At 39.4% G+C, this 19,883-nt stretch overlaps 1 pseudogene; it reads right to left on the bottom strand.

The window, feature by feature from the left end:
- Positions 1 to 19,883, bottom strand: part of LOC149230236 (uncharacterized) — an 84,810-nt pseudogene that overhangs the window by 8,506 nt on the left and 56,421 nt on the right.

Raw genomic sequence — 19,883 nt, 5'->3', positions numbered from 1 at the left:
ATGATCTTGAGATTAAACCTACTAAACTGATCAAAGGACAAGGCTTGGAAAAACTGATGGCTGAATCAAATTTACATGCCCTAGACGTAAATCTTATTGCAACAATGTTAGAGGACGAAGATGGTGGCTCACTCATTCACGTATTAGAAATGTTTCTCAAATCACCTTGGTACTATGATATAGTTTATGTTCTTCAACATCTTTTGCCTCCTATTGGAATGTCAAGAAGTAAAGATTTATATAAGACAGTGATGGGCTGCCATGAATGCCAAGTTTTTAAAGGAAAGAGGAAGTTGCTTCCTCTTCCTTTGAAGCCAGTTGAAGTAAATGCACCTTTCCAGCAGTGGGGACTTGATTTCATAGGAGAAATCCATCCTACATCATCAGCACAATATAGATGGATATTGACAACTACCGATTACTTCACCAAGTGGATTGAGGCCATTCCGATAAGGCAAGCCACGGACACGGTAATTATCCAAATTTTAGAATCTAATATCTTGTCTCGTTTTGGTTGTCCTCACAAGTTTATAACAGATAATGTAGCAACATTTAAGTCTAAGAAAATGGTTGAGTTTTGCAACAAGTACAACATTACATTGGGTCATTCCACGACATATTACCCGCAAGGCAATGGATTGGTTGAATCATCAAATAAGTCCTTGGTGAACATTATTAAGAAAATGTTGGAGGCAAACAAGAAGAATTGGCATCGAAAGCTTGTTAATGCCTTGTGGGCCGACAGAGTGAGCAGCAAGAAATCCATAGGTATGTCACCTTTTGAGTTGGTTTATGGTACTGATACAGTATTTCCTACATCACTTGCAGTCCCGGTCATGAGATTATTACAGGAAGCTGGCAGCGAAGAGGATGATATTCAGCGCAGAATTAATCAAATGATTCACCTTCAGAAAACAAGGGAAGAGGTTTCCCAAAACATTTTCTGATTGCAAGAGAAGATAAAGAAAATTTATGACCGCAAAACCAAAGCAGAAAAGTTTCAGCTGGAAGATGTAGTGTTGCGGTGGGATGCACGGAATGAGGAAAAGGGAAAGCATGGTAAGTTTGACAATTTATGGAAAGGACTTGAGTTTTAATTAGCAGGAGTGACATGCCCAAGTCGCTTAGTTAATTCAGTCAAATTGATTTTGTGGTTAAGAAGTAGAGTTGTGCATGAGTTGATTGCTAAGATATAGAAATCTAGTGGATTTATAGTCAGTGCAACTCAATTATCTGAACTCTAGCCATGAATAGAGTTAGTATGAGTTCAGTTGAGTGGTTGTAATTGTTGTTAACTCATTGATCTCTTAGTTTTCGAGTCAATTTTCTCAAAATAGCCCTAGTCATCCATGCAATTCAAATTACCTAGTTGAGTGGAGGGAAAAGGCATAATTGTATTTATTGTTGTATATTGTTGAGTGTACAGAGTTTTGCATGTAGTAGGTGAGGAATTCTCTTGGGATTGAGCAAGAAAATAGGATCTCTTCCTATTCTTTAGGATTAGGAATTGCTCAAAGAAATAGGAGGAAGAAGGAGGCTTATTTTGGCTAAGTATTTGCTAGAGAATACTTAGGAGGAGATCAACATTGCAGTGCAGGTTGAGCTTCAAGGATTGAAGTTGTTATTATAATAGATCAACTGTCTCATATGATATAATACAAATAGAAGAGGGGTTTTCCCAGTTGGGATCCGTAGTAAAAATAATGTGTTCATTATGATTGAATGATTGCATGTGTTTCTATTGTATGTTTTCCCTTCCACAGATTGAGTAGAAGAAATTTGTGTCTATTGTTTTCAGCCTGAATTCATTAGCAACTACAAATTTCGAATTATTTCTACAACAAATTTATGTTGAGGATGGTAGAAAGCTTCAATTGGAGGAATTTACTCAATATTTAATTGAATTTACAAAGTTGGATGAGAAGGAATCACTTCTACATTAATTTGAGTATCAAGAGGGGGCTTAGAAATGGCACTAGGGTGTGCAAGAACATATTTTGAAGAGTTGGGAGTAATGGGCATTGTTTGTTGAACAATAGAATTTGAAGTGTTTACTTCAGGGGTTTCCTTTTCCTTAGATGCATCATCTGGTGTTGAAAATGTATCAAAAAATGACTGCCATTCTTTATTCATATCATTAACCAATAGGTTGACTGAGGAACCCTGATCTTTGGAATCGGTGGAAGAAATCTCCATTGGTGTAGAGATATGAGGTGTGGTCTGTGAAGAAGAATTGATAGTTTTTTCTACAAAACCAAAGATAGCTTTAGAAAATGCATATGCAAATGAGCCCTTCTAGAAACTCTAAAAAACTAAAAAGTGTTTAAAGTTATCTAGAGACAATTGCTTCACTTTATGACAAACTTACTCATAAAATGAGGCCTGGCAAAATAAATCATTATATTGACTATGGCCATGAACATAATTTCTGATATATGCTTCAGCAACTACATTTTGACCTACCTGAGAAGCATCATAAGCTTTGGTAGGAATGGTGGTGAGCTTCAATTCATTTAAGGCCAAGATCTCCTTTTCAGCCTGTTGATAATTTTGGAGAGTGAATAGACAAACTTGCAAGGGAAATTTGGGCCAAAAATTTTTAGAAGATTTTTTGAGTTTGAGGGTAATTCCAGTCCCTACAGTCTGATAAGAAATTTCTCTGGATAGGATCTTATCTAGGACATAAAGAGGGAGAACATGGAGGCAACCATTACTTCCCCAAACCCTAATATAGGTAAAAATCTCCTCGACAAAATAATCTCCAATCTTTAGCAAACAATCCATGGCCTTGGGAGACATCCCTAGAATTGTGGAATTAAAGATGGCTCGATATAAGGGAATCATTACAAGATGATAGATGCAGTAGAAATTATCAAAGTAATTCTCTTCCCTGAGAATACTATGATATATGTGTATAGGAAGAGGGTCGACAAGTGTCCACTTCCAACCCATGCATGGGAAGTCAAGTGAAAAACTGTTGTAGCGGCTACAACCACCCTCCAAAATTTTGCCTTAGGCTATTTTGGAGCCTCCCTACCATCCTTCATAGCAGCTTGCCTTGCTTCATCAAGTCCTCAAGCTTCAATGTCTTTCTTTCTCAAAGGAAACCTGTCGATCACAATTTGATCTTTTCCCTTCATAGGCTGCTCACCCGAACTTGGTCCAACGGCAGGTTGAGTAGCTTCCCAGTGAAATTTGCTCATTTCTAGAGGGAAACCAACCATTCCCTCCAGGAATTGTGCAATTTCTTCTGACAGCCTTCTGGGCTCCAGGATTGCGCAATCCTTCCAGCCAACCCTCCCAGTAGGATTTGCGCAATTTTTCCCATCAACGGGTAGCTCAGCCCAAGATTTGTGCAAATCTGGGCAGTAGTCAGCTGTTGGGCCCAGGAATTTCATAATCCCCTTGAGTAGTCAGCCTAGCTGACAATCAAAAATGCAAATTTCTCTCCAGCAGTCACTTGCATGTGCAGCTGAGTTGACCGGTTCCCTCCGGGACCGAGCAAAACAAACTTGCATGCATAGGCTGCTTCTCCCAAGGCAATATGTAAAAGCATCCCTTATTTTAGGGATCTATGTTTAGAAATTAGAGGTTACATGCAAGGAACAATTCAGAAACCTCCCTCCAAGTGTCGCTTCCCCTAGATTTGTGGCATGTGCGTCACAACCTCGATGTTATCAAAACTCATCAATCGAACACTACAGAGCTCATTCCTCACATCAACCTTCTAGCTCTGACATCCCACATCACATCTAGGAGAAATTGGCACATTCATTTCAAATGTTTTGGGGTAAGATCGCTTCCCTTGCCTTATGCTGCATTTTTGTCGCTTTTTGTGTATTTGCTTGTGTGAGCGCTGTTTGCTTGATTTATTTGAACGCCTCTTGTCGTTTACATATATTCTAGCTTGTCTTACTTCTGTTTCAAATTTCGTTACTATCTCACTGCTGTCACATGCATGAAACTATTTTGCACGGACATTTGCCCAACCGACGAATTGCCTCACCCACATGCATGTTGATCTATTTGCTCAATCTTCAATTCATGTTTTGCATGCATTTTTTATCACTTCTGCTATCACTTAGTTTCGTCGTGCATTTCATCGACTTACTTACTTTCAGCTGCCCTTCGGTGAGTCGGGCCAACCTGGGCCCGGTCTCTGCCTTCACCAAGGCTGCATTGTGCAATCTGCAGAAGGAAGGTTCACCTTCCTCTCCAAATTTGTGCATTCTGGCCCAGAATTGGCCTCCTGGACTGAATTGCGCATTTCTGGAGGTTAGTGGCTGCTTGGCCCAAAAATTTGCACAAATATGCCTGTAGGCCAACAGTACTTCCCAGCTGGGATTGTTCATAATGCAATCACAGCATCCGAGACTGTGCCTTGTGCAGTCTTGGTAGTCGGTGTCCTGACCTCCCGACCGAAATCGCGCAACCTTCATGATCATTCACCCAGGTATGTTGCAAGTCAGTTCTCATGCTCATTTTGGTTTTTGACAGACAAATTGCTTGCTATGAGTTTTGCCATGTCTCCAGGTATCACAGGTGTTTATATGGCTCTCAGCAGTACAAGTACAATGGTTTCCAAGAGATCAGAGATGAAGACACCATTCAGAGCACGCTTGGGGATGCAGTTGATCAAGTGTCCATGGGCTTACCTACTCACGAAGACATCAAGTTGTTCATGGACAAGGACATCAAACAACAACATCACAAAGAGCAACATCATGAACAACAACTGAAGGCAACATAATGAATGGAGCGAACGTAACAAATGCAAGAGGAAGGTTGTTGACAACATAGAGGCGGAGAAAAGTTGCAAGATCAAGCAGTTCCACTGATAATGAAAGCAACTTTGGAGACTCGGGATATGAAATGACGACACGACATGAAGATCGCGCGAAGGCAGAAGTTGGAAGAAAGAAGGAGTCGCATGTGTTGAAGCAACAACTCAGGAAGAACATCGAGTTGCACAAACATTCCAATGAGTTGCAGCAGGAACAGGAACAACAGTGGGCGCAACATGCACTCGTGGATGAAACTGTGCCAGTTCGAGTTAAGGATCTATCCTAGTATCTAACACAGAGCAAAAATGGTGAGAAATTTTGTTGATCACATGCAAGGGATCCAACAGCATGCATGTCGTTGAACGTACACATGCAATCCAACCCATTCAACACACTCACCAAGGCAAAGATAAGAAGCAAGTCCAACTGGGGTTGAACATGTACTTCGACAAGTTGATGTGCATGACCACCAGCACACACTTGAAGATCAACACAGACACTATGCATCAGTGTGTTTCCAGTTCAACCATACCCAAGAAGACCATGCACATGTTAGCAGATGAGTTGGATGAAGGGGTCGAACCAATGCACGGTTGCAACAGAGGCAAGAGTTCACTTTAGCAAGATGTCACCATGAGGTGCATGCACATCATCACGGATGACCAAGCTTGGCATCAGCTCACCACCTTCACCATCATAAGCATGTCAAAGATTTGGTCTCATCACAGCGGACCGAGTGTCAGTGATGTCTTGCAATGCTTGCTCAAGACACATTGTCTCACATGAGTACATGTGCATTGTAATGTTGAGTCATGTCAAGTGTAAGTCAAGTGTCAACAGTTGGATGTAACAATCATAGAGTAGGTGAAGAGTCATGAGGGTAGTTGAACTGTCACAAAGGGGAATGTCAAGGGTCACCCCACCCTTTTCTATAAATAGTCCCTCATAACTCATTATATGGGCTTTTGGTTAGCCAAGCTTCTACTAAGACTATCTTGAAGAAGACTTGGGCAGTATTGTAATTCGCCTTGGCTTCTCCACTGCATGGATCTAGTTCATCTCTTTAGAGGAGTAGGTGGATGTGGCTCTAACATTCTACTGATGGGGCTAGCAGGTTTACATGGTGTATTGTATGACTGTGACTTACACTTCTTTATATAATAAAAGCCAACACATTTTCATGCCTATGTTGTTATTGTAGTTGGACTGCTCCGGTTGCTTTAATGATCTATGTTGTTTAACTTACATACTTGTATATGAACTGATTTGTATGCAATTATATGAATCTTGTTGTTAATGTGTTGCATATGTATTTAATGTTGTCACCATCTATGTCAACTGCTCTATCGGACATCAGACAAACCTTTCTCATGAACCTGGTTATATCAACTGGCACACTCATCTCAGACTGATCTATGAGTGTTGTTCGTGTTATCTTATCTTGTATGTTGTGACTGTCGCATCCATGTCGACTGCTCTGCTGAAAGTTGTGCATTTCCTTTGTGTTGTGTGTTCCTAGCTGAGTTGGGACTGATCCCTCTATTTTAGTAAATTATTGCTATGAAGTAAAAACCTCCAATGCTTGAATTTCCTCACGGTCCCCCAAGTGAGGCATTTGTTGCCAAGTGTCTTTCTAAAAGAGTGTGATGCGACCATTCCTAATCTCCCAAAAGGCATGATTTTGAATAATACTCTAGTTTGCTCGTGCTAAATTCCATATAGAGGGACCTAAGGGAAATTCGGTAGCTCTTAACATATTCGACTAAGAGGAGGTGTGATAGTATTTCCTATTCCAAATTTGTTTCGAAATTTCATTACCTCCCTAAAGAAACCTCCACCATAATTTAACTCCCATTGCCTTATTCAATATCTCTGGGTCTCTCAGGACTAAACCCCTACCAGCTTGGGGATGCAAAGTTTTTCCCAGGTGACTAATGACCATTTTCTTTATTTGTTAGATCCTCTCAAGAGAAGTTCTCTATATAGGGCAGTGATGGTTTTGAAAGTTACTTTAGGGGTTGCTAAGATTGACATTTGGTAAATTGGAAGAGCTTTAAGGACAAACTTGAGAAGGACTAGGAATTCAACCAAGTTAAGAGAGTGGATCGCTAAGCTATCGCATGTGTTGGAGAGCTATGAAGTATGTCCTACTAGCAGGCTGATCTCAAGGAGTTCTCCACTAGCGGAGCTCCTAGGTACTTAGCAAGAAGTTTGCCTATTTGGAAATCCAGAAGGTGTGCAAAATGTCTTTGAACAACAACACTAGCATTAAATAAATTTATATTTGATTTTTCAGTGTTTATCACCTTACATGAAGTCACGAGAATGGTTTTCAAAGCCATAGTCTCCCCCACTATTGGAATTCATAAGAGCATAGTATCATCAACAAATGGTTGATGAGTGATTGGAAAATCATTACCATATAAGCAAAGTCCTCAGATGGTATCTTGTCGCCTTGTTTCTTTGAGATATCTTCCCAATCCCTCTACTGCTAAGATAAATAGAAAAGGGGAAATAGGATCTCCCTATCGAAGACCTCTATAAGGATTAAAAATCATGGGTGGGGATCCATTCAAAAGAAGGGAGAAAAAGGGAGTAGAAACTACAGACTTAATCCAAGTGATCCACGGATTTGAAAGCCAAAACGCTTGAAGGGTTTGGAGCAGACAATCTCAATTTAATTGGTCATAGGATTTTGAGAGATCTACTTTTATCAACATTTTGGCCTGTTTGGATCTCTTTATGGAGTGGATATCCTCATGAGATGCCACTATCCCATCCAAAATTTGGTATCCTTTGAAAAAACCACTCTGCTCTGGTGAAATGATACCACTCAATAGAGATTTAAGACGATTGGCGATAGAAATCAATATGATCTTATAAACAACATTGCAAAGGGTGATTGGTCTAAAACCACTGGCATTATCCACTCTATTAGATTTTGGAATTAATGTAATAAAAGTAGCATTAATACCATGCCATACTATTTGTGAGTGGTGGGATTATTCAACCAAAGCAAGAACCTTTGTGCCTAAGAAATGTCAACAAGCTTGAAAGAAGTATGTATTGAAGCCATTGAGACCAGGGGCTTTATTCTTTGACATCGCCATCACTACTTCTTCCACTTCTATGAACTAAACTTCTCGCATCATGCCTCATTCTAGGCTGGATGGATTAAGTTGGGTATATGCGAAGTAATTCGTTGGATATAGTTGATCTGTTGGGTGTGGGATGTGTAAGTAGGGAGTAAAAATAGTAAACAAGTTCTTGCTCGAACTTTGTATGTCGGAGCAAGCATTTCCCATCCTTAAAGTATAGGGAAAATATCCTATTGTTATGTTGGTGTTTTACCATTCCCTTGTGGAAGAATTTCAAATTTCATTCTCCTTCTTTCAGCCATCACACACAAATTTTATGTTTCCAGACAGTTTGTTCTTTCTTCCTTCACTGCTCTATTTGATTTATCATTTGTCCATCTTCCATTACCAAGGAATTCATGCATCCTTCTAGAATAATATTTTGTTGCACATATATCATATGAGTCTCAAGGACCTATTTCTCTATGAATATATGGTTGAATTCTTTTCTATTCCATTCCTTGGCATTCTTTGGCACTCCCTAGCACACCCTACCACTGCTTGACATGCCCTTGGCACTCTAGCATGCCTTGGAACTACCTAGCATACAACCTTGTCACTTCCTCCTTAGCACACGTGAAACTCACTGACACTCCTTATCACACACTCTTATATATTCATTTCCATGCATTTTGAACTAGTTCTCCCTCGTGTTTCCATGGCACTCCCTAACACTCCCTGGCACACATTAACACACCCTGACACCTAACACATCTTGGCATGCCACCTTGGCACTCTAGCATTCCTTGGCACTACCTAGCATACCTTGTCAATCCCTCCTTAGCACACCTAGAACTCGCTGACACTCCCTGTCACACACTCTTATTCATTCATTTACATGCATTTGAAACTAGTGCTCCCTTGTGTTTCCCTGACACTCCCTAACACTCCTTGTAATACATTGGCACACCCTGGCACTTGGCACATATTAGCTTATTGCCCTGGCCTCTAGCATGCCTTAGCACTACCTAACATACATTGTCACTCCTACCTTAGCACATCTGGAACTCACTGACACTTCCCATCACAAACTCTCATTCATTCATTTCCATGCATTAATTTGACTTGGTGCTCCCTTGTGTTCCCCTGACACTCCCTAACACTTCCTAGCATGCATTGGCACACCCTGGCACTTGACACATCTTGGAAGCATGTTTCCTTGGCACTCTAGCATGCCTTAACACTGACTAGCATACCATGCCACTCCCTCCTTAGCACACCTAGAACTCGCTGACACTCCTCTCACACACTCTTATTCATTCATTTCCATGCATTTTGACCTAATGCTCCCTTGTGTTTCCCTAGCACTCACTAACACTCCTTATCAAGAATTGACACACCTTGACACTTGGCACATCTTGGCATGTTTCCCTAACACTCTAACATGCCTTGGCACTGCCTACCATACCTTGTCATTCCCTCCTTATCACAGATGGACATTGTTGACACTCCCTATTACGCCCTCATATTCATTCATTTCCATGCATTTGAAATTAGTTCTCCCTTGTGTTTCCCTGACACTTGACCCTAACACTCCCTAGCATGCGTTGGCGCCACACCCTGGCACTTGACACATCTTAGCATGCCTTAGCACTTGTCTTTTTCTCTCAATTTATCTTCTTTATGAAGCAACTGTAGTTGACAGGGGAACCCCTAATAGTTGTGATAAGGGGATTATGGGCCCCCTTATCACAACTCATTAGCCCTACTACATTTAAGCCCTTAGTCATGGTGGCCCAAGGGTGTAGTTGTAGGGGCATTGGGGCCAAATTTTGGGTTCATAATGTTAGGATGAGTTGAATGACATAACCAAAAAGGTGGGATGAGTATTTTTTGGTGTATTGAACGGGATTAGGGGACACAAGGGTAGCATGGATGGGCAGAACTGGGATGTCCAAGCATGGTTCATTAAGACTATAATACTAGCATTAGTGACTGATAAGGGAATTAGGACATAATGTCACAAGAGCTAGGGGGCCTAGAGGGAAGGAAACAAGAGAAATTGAAAGGGGAACCCTCGATAGTGGTGATAAGGGGATTAGGGGGCCTAGAGGGAATGGAACAAGAAAAATTGAAAGGGGAACCCTCACTAGTGGTGATAAGGGATTAGGGGCCCCATTATCACAACCCATAAGACATTAACCCATAACCATGAAAATCCCTATCCCCTAAACCCCCAAGCCATAATCCCTTAACCCCTACACTCATAGCTAAAAACCCATCAACCCCTTGGCCCATTAAACCTTAAGTCCTTAACTGCTAACCTAGAATCCATGAACCCCTAAGAAATAACCCCTTATTATCTTAACCCATGACCCTTAAATGTAGCCCATAACCCTAAACACCTTAAAACCTAACCCTTAACCTTAAACACCTAAATCCCCTAACTCTTAATCCCTTCGACCCTAAATCCCATGGACCCCAAGCCATTGGCTCTTAACTCTTAACTCCTAAAGCCCTTAACCACTTAGTATCCAAGGCCAAATACAATGCCTCAAACCAACAAACTAATCTCTTAGGAGAATCCTTCACCTCTAACTAAGAATATTGGGACCATTTTATTTTTATAGGACTAGGTATTGGTTTCAAGGGTGTCTGTTTGTAAAGTGTAATTTCCTTATTACCATGTATACCAAATGTAGAACAACTGGATAATCTGCAAAAACTCAATCATAATTGCTCACAATATCTACACTTCATGTTGACATGGAGCTTGTAGTGTTCTCCCACATAATGAATAGATCACTCATAATGACTCGACCTCTTCAGCGCTAATGCACAAGGAGTTAACCCTTGATACAAATATTTTGTTTGCTAAAAATCCCAATTGTGTCAATGTAGAATACTACACATAAGAGAAAATAAAATGATATTATCCACATCAATGCTTGAAATAGCCTCACATTTGCCATCAGTGGTGAGCCAGGGGTGAGTAGCGCACTATTAAAGTTACATCGTGTTTAAATTCTGTTAGACACCTAATCCTCAATGGGTTAGTGTGGAAGCCGAATAGACAAAAGGAGTCCAAGAGACCTTGGGATGTGGAACCCAACGGTCACAACCATGTACTATAAATGTATATCACTTGTTAATAAAAATGGATTCTCATGTTTTATCTTTGATGTTATGTTGCTACCATGTGTGTGTCTAACATGGTATCAAAGCGGGCAATTACTGGTCTTGCTCCAATTTGAGCCACTAATTTTTGTGGTCATTTTCTGTGAGTTTGTTTCTAAACCTCAACGTTATCTAGACTCTCTGAAATCTGCAACTGTTAGAATGCAGGACCTAAATTGGGCTCTCTGCCCCACTAAATCTTGGTATATACGTTATTTCTCTGTGCATTAATTGAAGTTCAAGCTTTATATGCGAAATTGTAGCGTTACTCCTGCATTAAATTTCATTTTATATGAGGGTCATATTTATATATGTGTTGAGATTATTGTGAGCACTAGTTTAGTGTAAAGTTTGGGAAAACCAACAAGAAATGAATGGTCGTGGAAGTTATTGTCAGTGAATCTGTCTAATCGTGATAGCTATTAATCATTCACCTGTCGGTGCACCTTATTATAGCCCACCTTCTACAGTGTCCTTCATGCAAAAATGTTACATTTACCTGAGCACGTTTTCCTCTTTTGGACAAGTTTTCTGGTTTCATCGATGTTGCCTCTATATTACATATAACTACCTTGGGAGAAGTAGATAGCCATGAAGCATCCCTCTGTCATTGCTCTCTGAAATGTTGTAACAACTTCTGTGCTTTGTCCCTTCCCCATGAACTTCCATTCACAGAAAGAGTTACTAAGGAGGGAATCACACCTTCTTGTAAAACCAGTTGACAATGGTGAGTGTTATTTGTGCATAACAACAAAAGAGTAGTTGCAGCTTGTTATTGTTGTTTAGGGGTGCCTGTTTCAAGTAGCTCTGCAATGGCCACAATGCAACCGTCCATTTCAAGGATTGCTTCCTTTCCTTCTTCAACAGTTACTAGGTTATAAAGAATGCAAATACATATTTCTATACAATCAACTTCACCAGCACCGAGAAGATGAACAATTTTCCAAACAGCTCCAGCATGCACCATTCTGGACTTATTGCCAATATATGTCAACAAATTATATAAGCACCAGCAAAACCGCTACTGCTGCTCCAGCTCTTTTTGAATCAAGAAGAACCAACAATAGTGACTGCAAGAAAATCACAAGAGAAGGGATGAAATGATTGGCACCCATATATGAGCGAGCCTCATTATCATCCTTAGACAAGATCCTCACCTCCTCTGCAGTTGCAGACATGGTCTATTCAGGTTTCCAAGCAACCTTTCATACTTTGTACTACCATCTTCTACTTTTTCTGCGTTCACTATATCAAGGGGTAGAGAAGGATCTAAATCACCGCGTGGGGGTCATCGCTCAAGGAGTCCTGTCAAGACAAGATACTGAAGTATACATTATTAGATGGTGAGATATATAATAGCTGGTAGTTGATTTGAGTTATTACTAATATGTGTGTGACTGATTGAGTTGGTTTGATATTTTGGAGTAGAGAAGGTCTCTCTTGCAGTTTGGTGTTCGGGGAGTAGAGAAGGTCTAGATATGGCACGGCGCCTGGTTCAGCTATGGAGAGGCGCTGATCGTCACCCCATTTGGCTAGCAGCTGGAGTTTGCAAATGGCATCCTTCTGGACTTCTTCCGGCGATGATGATGATCTCAGAATCACAGATTCACACTGATTGCTACGCCGAAACATTCTTGGCCTGAGGATGTGTGTGTGCATTTGAGATTTTTCTGAATGTGATTTTATGTCTCGGGCTACAAATGTTTCCATACACAAGTTTCAATTTTAATTTGTAAACACATGTCTAACATTTAAACTTTAATTTCATACAGTCTGGCAAGTCTGTTTTGGGATTTGATTTTTTCTCCTTCATTTATGGGAAAGGAGACAATGGATTTGGAAGGGAAGTTGATTGAATCCGAGAGAAAGTGATTAAACTGGATCGCCGAATCAAGTACTCCACCATCTTGTGAGCAAGGTTACAAAGAAGCAAATATCTAGACAGCAAATGCAAGACTGTGGCAACAGATTTATCTAGTTTTGCATTGTATTCTCTATTTTGAGGCTCCCGGTCTATCTGTAGGCTTTCTGAATTGAACAAAGTATTCTTAAATGTAGCAAAGGATCTCTCAATTGTGGAGAGTTCATCAAGCCCTCTGAGAGCAATATCATAAACGCTTTCCAAACTAACGTCTGCTGCTTTAGTGGGATCAAAAAGAATTGATGGCCGAGTGAAAGGCCTATTTTTCAATCCTCAACTTGCACATGGGTGGAGGCAACCACTTTAAGCTGTGATTCCAGAGAAGTTGTAGCGAAAAGAATAGCACCCGGATTGTCTCCTAAAGGGGCGAGTTCAACTCTAATGCAGGGACAATTCTTCATGAAGATAATTCTCAAGTGAATGGGTTGTTGATTGCTATTATTAAACCTTCAAATCAGTGGGACAAAATTTATCAATTTCTGGTGTAGATTTAATAGTGGACAATCATTCCCTTGGCATAGCAGTTAATCCTAGGGCTGTAGCATACTCTCTAGAAGTTGAATTTGTTATACAAGTGGCTGGGTCAGGTTCCTTTTCAATTTGCGCACTGTATTTCTTGAATAGATGACTGTGTAAAGCTTGCATCCTTGCTGATATATATTTCTGAGTATTCATAATGGAGAATATGTACATGATGGTTTGAATATGTACATGGTGGTTTGAATAAGTACTATGCATCCTATCTTAGTATACCCTTATTTCTCTTAGTCAAAATTCGTCCCACTTAATTCCATAGAATATTCATTGTTCTTCATCATCATGTCCCGCCCTATGATTCCCGCTGGCAAGAAATCTATAATTTAATCCATAAAACTTACTCTGTAAACCACTCCAATTTTAGTTTTATCAGCATGCTTTCATGTCATGGTTTTGATCTCAATGATATTAGTTGTGCAAGTTCGTTGAACAAGCTTCATTATATTATGTTGTTCGTCTGCCCAAACTTAATCCACTCCATTTTCAGTTTTATCACTGTGCTTTCATGTTGGGGTTTTGATCTCAATGATATCAGTGGTGCAAGTTCATTGAACGAGCTTCATTATATTAAGCTCTTTGTATGCACAAGCTTAACACCCTAACATCAAATGGCAGAAAACGAAATTACATGTATGATGAATCACTTGGAAAGTAGAGTCATTACATGGTCACGAGATAGTGGCCAACTGTTGATGGCACCCGCAGAGTCACCCAGCTGGATGATTGTGTGAAGAGGGTTAGCAATTTCTTCTATGGGGAATTCTTTCTTCTTCCACGGATTTGGTTCCTCCATTGCTTTTACTTTTGGCCTGTCCTCAGACATCGCTCTTGTTACCTTAAAGTTTGACCAAGTATGTACACACTTTCTCTAAATCCTCCACAATGAAAATGTAATTCAAGTTTTTAGGGTATATGAAATTGCAATGATTTCTCTTTGCTACTATTTGAAAATGAATCTTAACTAATGTCGTATTAAATCAAGATTTTGATCTTTACTATTCAGGGAGAACCAAATCAATGCTATATGCCCTAAACTAAACGAAGTAGTCACCTACTGATCTTAGTGTTTTTTTTTTATCGTTGATGACCCTCCTTTGCAATTGACCAATTTTGGGGAGAAACATCCCTTTGTGCCCTTGTTTATCTGTTTTTTCAGAGTAGTTTGTTGAGATTAATGGAAACTAATCTGATGGTTTCTGGGAATCGATACTACATCAGATCTTTTTCCTTTACAAACTACTCTATGACCACTCATTTCATAAATTCAGTACTTCCTTCCTTGCATGATCAATTGTTTGATGAATCATATGCATTCCTAGAGTTTCGATTTGAAGGAAATCTACACGTTAGCCAATTTTCTCAATATGAGAAACATCATTGTGCAGAGATGGATAGATAATTGTTTCTCGAGAGTTATCATTTTGAAATTTAGGTATTCAATTCCCTGCCTATTAATAAGATTTATACATCTACGATTAAATATTTTAATAAAAGTTTGGATACTTCTTCTATCCACACCTCTATATGCTTTGCAAATCAGAGCATGCTCAAAATGCCCCTGTTTCCATGATAAAAACACATACATTTCATTAACTATTTTGTTTGCTTGGCATGCATTTCATTTATTTCTGGTCATTTGGTTGTTTTCAAGGTTTGTTTTTCATGTCTTTGGGTTTGATTTGGAATTCTCGATAAAAACAAGACTTTTGAAAAACGCAGTGACTAAATCACTCCTGAATTGTTGCAATATGGCTCTACTTTCAAAGCTCACCCTTGCTGGATTCAACAGAGGTTTTCGGGAGAAATTAAAATAAACAAAGAATAGAATGAGCAACAACTTAAAATAATCAAGAAAAACAGTTAAATTACTTCTACCCCTCTATTTTATGCAAAATACTCTGCTACAACAAGCATCTAACAATTACAGTATACAACCCTTGTGCAATGAATGAAACAACTAATAATAAATTCACACTATAAATTAGACATAGATGTTTTAAAATTGGATACAAATTTTATTGGGGTGAAAAATACTCTAGGTTGCATTCTTAGCAACTCACAAATCAATATTTTCTGTTCACATGAATAATTAAACTCAAGAGGAGTTTCACTCGTCTGACAATGGTCCTTTCTTCTAGTGAGTTTTCAGAGTCTTTAGTTTAGGGTGTTGATCTAGATTCGACCTCTTCCTTCACCTGAACTTGAATGCATGAACTCCACCTAGACCCATCTTCTTCGATGCCCTTTTTTCCATAAAGGCAGCGTGCCGCTGGTGGTTAGGTTTTCCTAATGTAAGTTCTTGGCATCTTTCCACAGGATACATGAAAATGTGGCATTTTTTCCATGTCATCTAACTTTTAATTCATGTCTTTGTTTCTATGATTTTCATTATGAATCAAGGTTAGAGTATAATATTTGATGACTATAGATGTCAATAGTTTAAGATAGTCAACATAAAATACATAAAATAAATAGAACACAAAAAAGGATTGTAGTAGTAAAATAAACAATTTTTTATGGTAAGGAGAAATAACATCAATATATGAAACAGAAACACATCAAGAGTGAATACAAACACCAAAGATTTCCCTTGCCAATAAGCATTTTCGTTAGGAGCCTCAACAGTAAAAGTCTTAGTTGATTCAAAATGCACGCATGAATGAGTGTTTATAACGTTATGCATCTTGTGGCTATTGGACAAAATCTTGCTAAAATGTTGCATACTTGGTTGCCTCTTTAGCCACTGACACAACTTGGAAAAATTGAGAATCCCATAAACACAACTGGATACTTATAGCCTTCTTTCTTTCACCTTAAAATTGTAGAATCCATATTCAATTGTACCAAGTCCAACCTCCTTGTGGGAACAAAATTGCTCATGAAAAACTTGGAATTTACATTTATTGGTGCAAAATATAAATGTACAATAAGTTAGAAATCAAATAGGTGTTACATGGCATCATACTTGCAGGGTTATAGTTGGTTGGAAATTATTTATGGTAAAGGAATTCTCATGCCCAAGAGAGTACATTGGTCAAGGTGGATACATGTAGTTTATTTCAAACTTAATCTTATCTATCTAGTTACAATTAAGTGTGCCTTGCATATAGTGTTATCCACTTACACACAAATTATTATGTCTTGCTTAAGAAATTATGTTCAAGGTTCAGTTAGAGTGAGCATGCATGCCTATTTTTGGTGAAGAGTGGGGCTTTGTTATTGCTCAAACTCTCACCATGTTTAGAAGTCTAAACCATAAATGTAAGAGCATAGAGGCAACTTCTAGGTGAGGCTTCTAAGGTCAAAGCAGGTGGCTTGCCTAGTAGTTGCCTCCAGGATCTTATGATTATGGCAACTTTAGAATTTTCAATGTAGTGAGAATTTGAGTGGTGACAGGACATTACTTAAAAGGACGATACATCTATTTAATTAGTCTTCAGAGATGGATAAATAGGTTTGATCATGGGGCTTCATTCTCCTTTCTACTTGTAATTTGTTCTTGGGATTTGATGTCAATACAATTAGTAGTTTGACCCTCTTCTCTTTTATAGTTCCAAACATCCTGGATTCGAAGCATTTTGGGACCTAGGATAAATGTGTTATTCCTTTATTTAAATTCCATTTTTTTGTATTACTGGTATCTTGCCAATCAGCTAGAGTCTTCTGCATGAAGTTCAGATCTAGCTAGCTAGAAGTTGGACTAAATGGAGTTTTAATAGATATTAATGATACACATTGTTTTGATTATAATATAGGAAATTTATTAGATCAAATGACCTTGACATTTTAGGGTGGCTTTATCGAGGAAGAATGAGTATGTATTCTTGATCCTGGCCCGAACCCTAATTGGACTTGATCCCAAGTGATCAAGTTGTTGAAAATCATGCATCCTACTCATAGGGAGTATGGCAGTACATGATCCGTCCATTGGTAGTGCTACCAGATGAGAGGTACTTCCCATGTGTCCTAGACTACATGGGTAGGATGATGTTGGAACACCAGCTGGGAAAGAATATATCACATCCTGCTCACAACCACATGTAGGGAAAGGAGAAACCACATCCTACAAACATATGTCACAACCACGCATAGGGAAAGGATAAACCACATCCTACAGTCACATGTCACAACCATTGTAGGGAAAGGGTAAACCACATCCTACGCGCATGCAAACCACCGAGAGTAGGGAAAGGATGAACCACATCCTACATGCATGCCAATCATCAATGGTTGGAAGGATCCTACACGTGGGGAAAGGATGAACCACGTCCCACTGACATGTCAACCATCGATCGTAGGGAATGAGCATCCTACATGTGGGCAAAGGATGAACCACGTCCCACCGACATGTCCACATGTGACAACCAGCAAATGCCTATATGCATCTCTCACTGGGGTGTCTGCACGAGAAGGTGAACCACTCATCTTGCTTATATGCCATAGGAGAAGGTGAACCACTCATCCTATGCATATCTCATCAATCGTAGGGCAAGGTGAACCACTCACCATACACACATGTGTCATCAATCGTAGGGGAAGGTGAACCACTCACCCTACACACATGTCAATCATCATGGGGTATCACAGGGGAAGGTGAACCACTCACCCTGTACACAATACACCTTTAGGAGAAGGTGAACCACTCACACTATGGTTGCTTATAGCTAAAGAAGTACCCCAAGCCCCCAGGAGCTCCCAGAGCTTAATGTTCAACCGAGACCCTCATAGTAAGGTCTATCCATGACTTCCTGCCTCTCTTTGAAAGAATCTTTATAGGAGGCTTTGAGAGGGATGGTGGTAATCCTGTACATCCATCCTATAATGTTGGAGCTTGATCATATCCCAAATAAAGTGGTACCTGATGCCAAGTGGTGGTTTCCAATATGTGCTCAAATGACTTACTGAAGAGCTTTCTCAAATGCCTTCATAATAAGCCATGCTTGCTACTTTATTCATTCAGCCTCAATGGAGTTCCTAGAGCCACAGACTTCAGTCTTTAATTCATCCATGCAATAAAGGTGGATCTCAGGAGATACATCACATATTGTCAATCTAGCAATGTTCGATAGTGCACTTCAAATCATAGATAATAGAGTCACAGGGATACCTCAGTAAGCAATTTTCCAATATATGAGGCTTATCCATAGAAATAAACAGGGATCCACAAGATATATGAATGCAGACCAACAACTTTTAAGGGCAGGGAACAATGCAACATGGTAAGGTCTTCCACCTTGACTTTAAGAGTCAACTTCTTCTTATATTGATAAACATGAGGATCATCATCATCAGTTACTATATATTTATACTCTAATCGACATATCTCATCCATACATAAACATCGAGATATCTGCAACCTATCCTTCTGAGGTGACAGAGATCATCGGAGTCATCATACCCAACTGACATAACTTACATTTATCAAAATTTATTGGGTAGGAAAAGTCATCAGGGATTTTGTCGCTCCCTCTGAAGCCTTGCTTCAGGTGTTCACCTAGCCTTGAATCATCAAATTACTTAATTCATGATTTCTTATTCAGGCATCCATATCTTTCTTCAAGGTACCTTTGTTTTCTTGCACATAAGGGTCATTACAAGAAACTGCTTCAAAGTGCTATGCACTTCTTCTCTTAATGACCAGACTTCCAAGGGTACCCAAAGGTGCCAAGATGACTGCTACCAACATGGTTTCATCAGGTGTTAGGCTTCTTCATATTGTCCCTTTTAACAATCTTTGATCTTTGATTAGAACCTCAGACTTTAATCTGAAGAAAACTCAGATTAGAGTTGTAGACTTCACTGAGAAAGATCATTTCCAAAGGTACTCATTGTATTATCCTTCAACAATTGTCATTTCTTCTATCTCAATTACAATACTTCAAGAGAACCAAACTTATTGGAAACGAAATTGTGGAAGATGAGACAATCATAGAGAACCCTCAAATTTGTTCCTTTACTCCATAGGATTTACACTTCTTCATTGGTTGCCAGGCACCTTATGTGTATGCATATGACTTTTCCAGAACTAGCAAGTCCCATAGAGGAGTATGGCTACAAAGATCATTTCTGATCTTTGACTCCTTAAGGCAGTATTTTGGTAGCATATGTGCCTACAACACACCTCTTTGTACAACATCAAAAATCTGTGAGGACTTATGGCTATACGTGTTGAAGAATAGCATTATGATAGAAGAGGTCATATCAGACTTAGTTCTATCTTGAGTATGATCAAAACATGTGCACAACCACGATGCCCCGTAAAAAAATTTAAATAAAATGTTTAGAAGATTTATGCTGGACGTAAATCACCTCTAGGCCATGTTGAGATTGCAACAAGATGATGGAGCTTAGTGAAAAGAGTCGCCTTCACTAAGTGGGCCCGCAGGC

The sequence above is a fragment of the Pinus tabuliformis genome, chromosome J (assembly GCF_031772625.1).
Source record: "Pinus tabuliformis cultivar Carrire ecotype Pingquan chromosome J, CPIR1, whole genome shotgun sequence".
In the NCBI taxonomy this organism is placed as follows: Eukaryota; Viridiplantae; Streptophyta; class Pinopsida; order Pinales; family Pinaceae; genus Pinus; species Pinus tabuliformis.
This window is presented reverse-complemented; position numbering and strand designations above follow the sequence as displayed.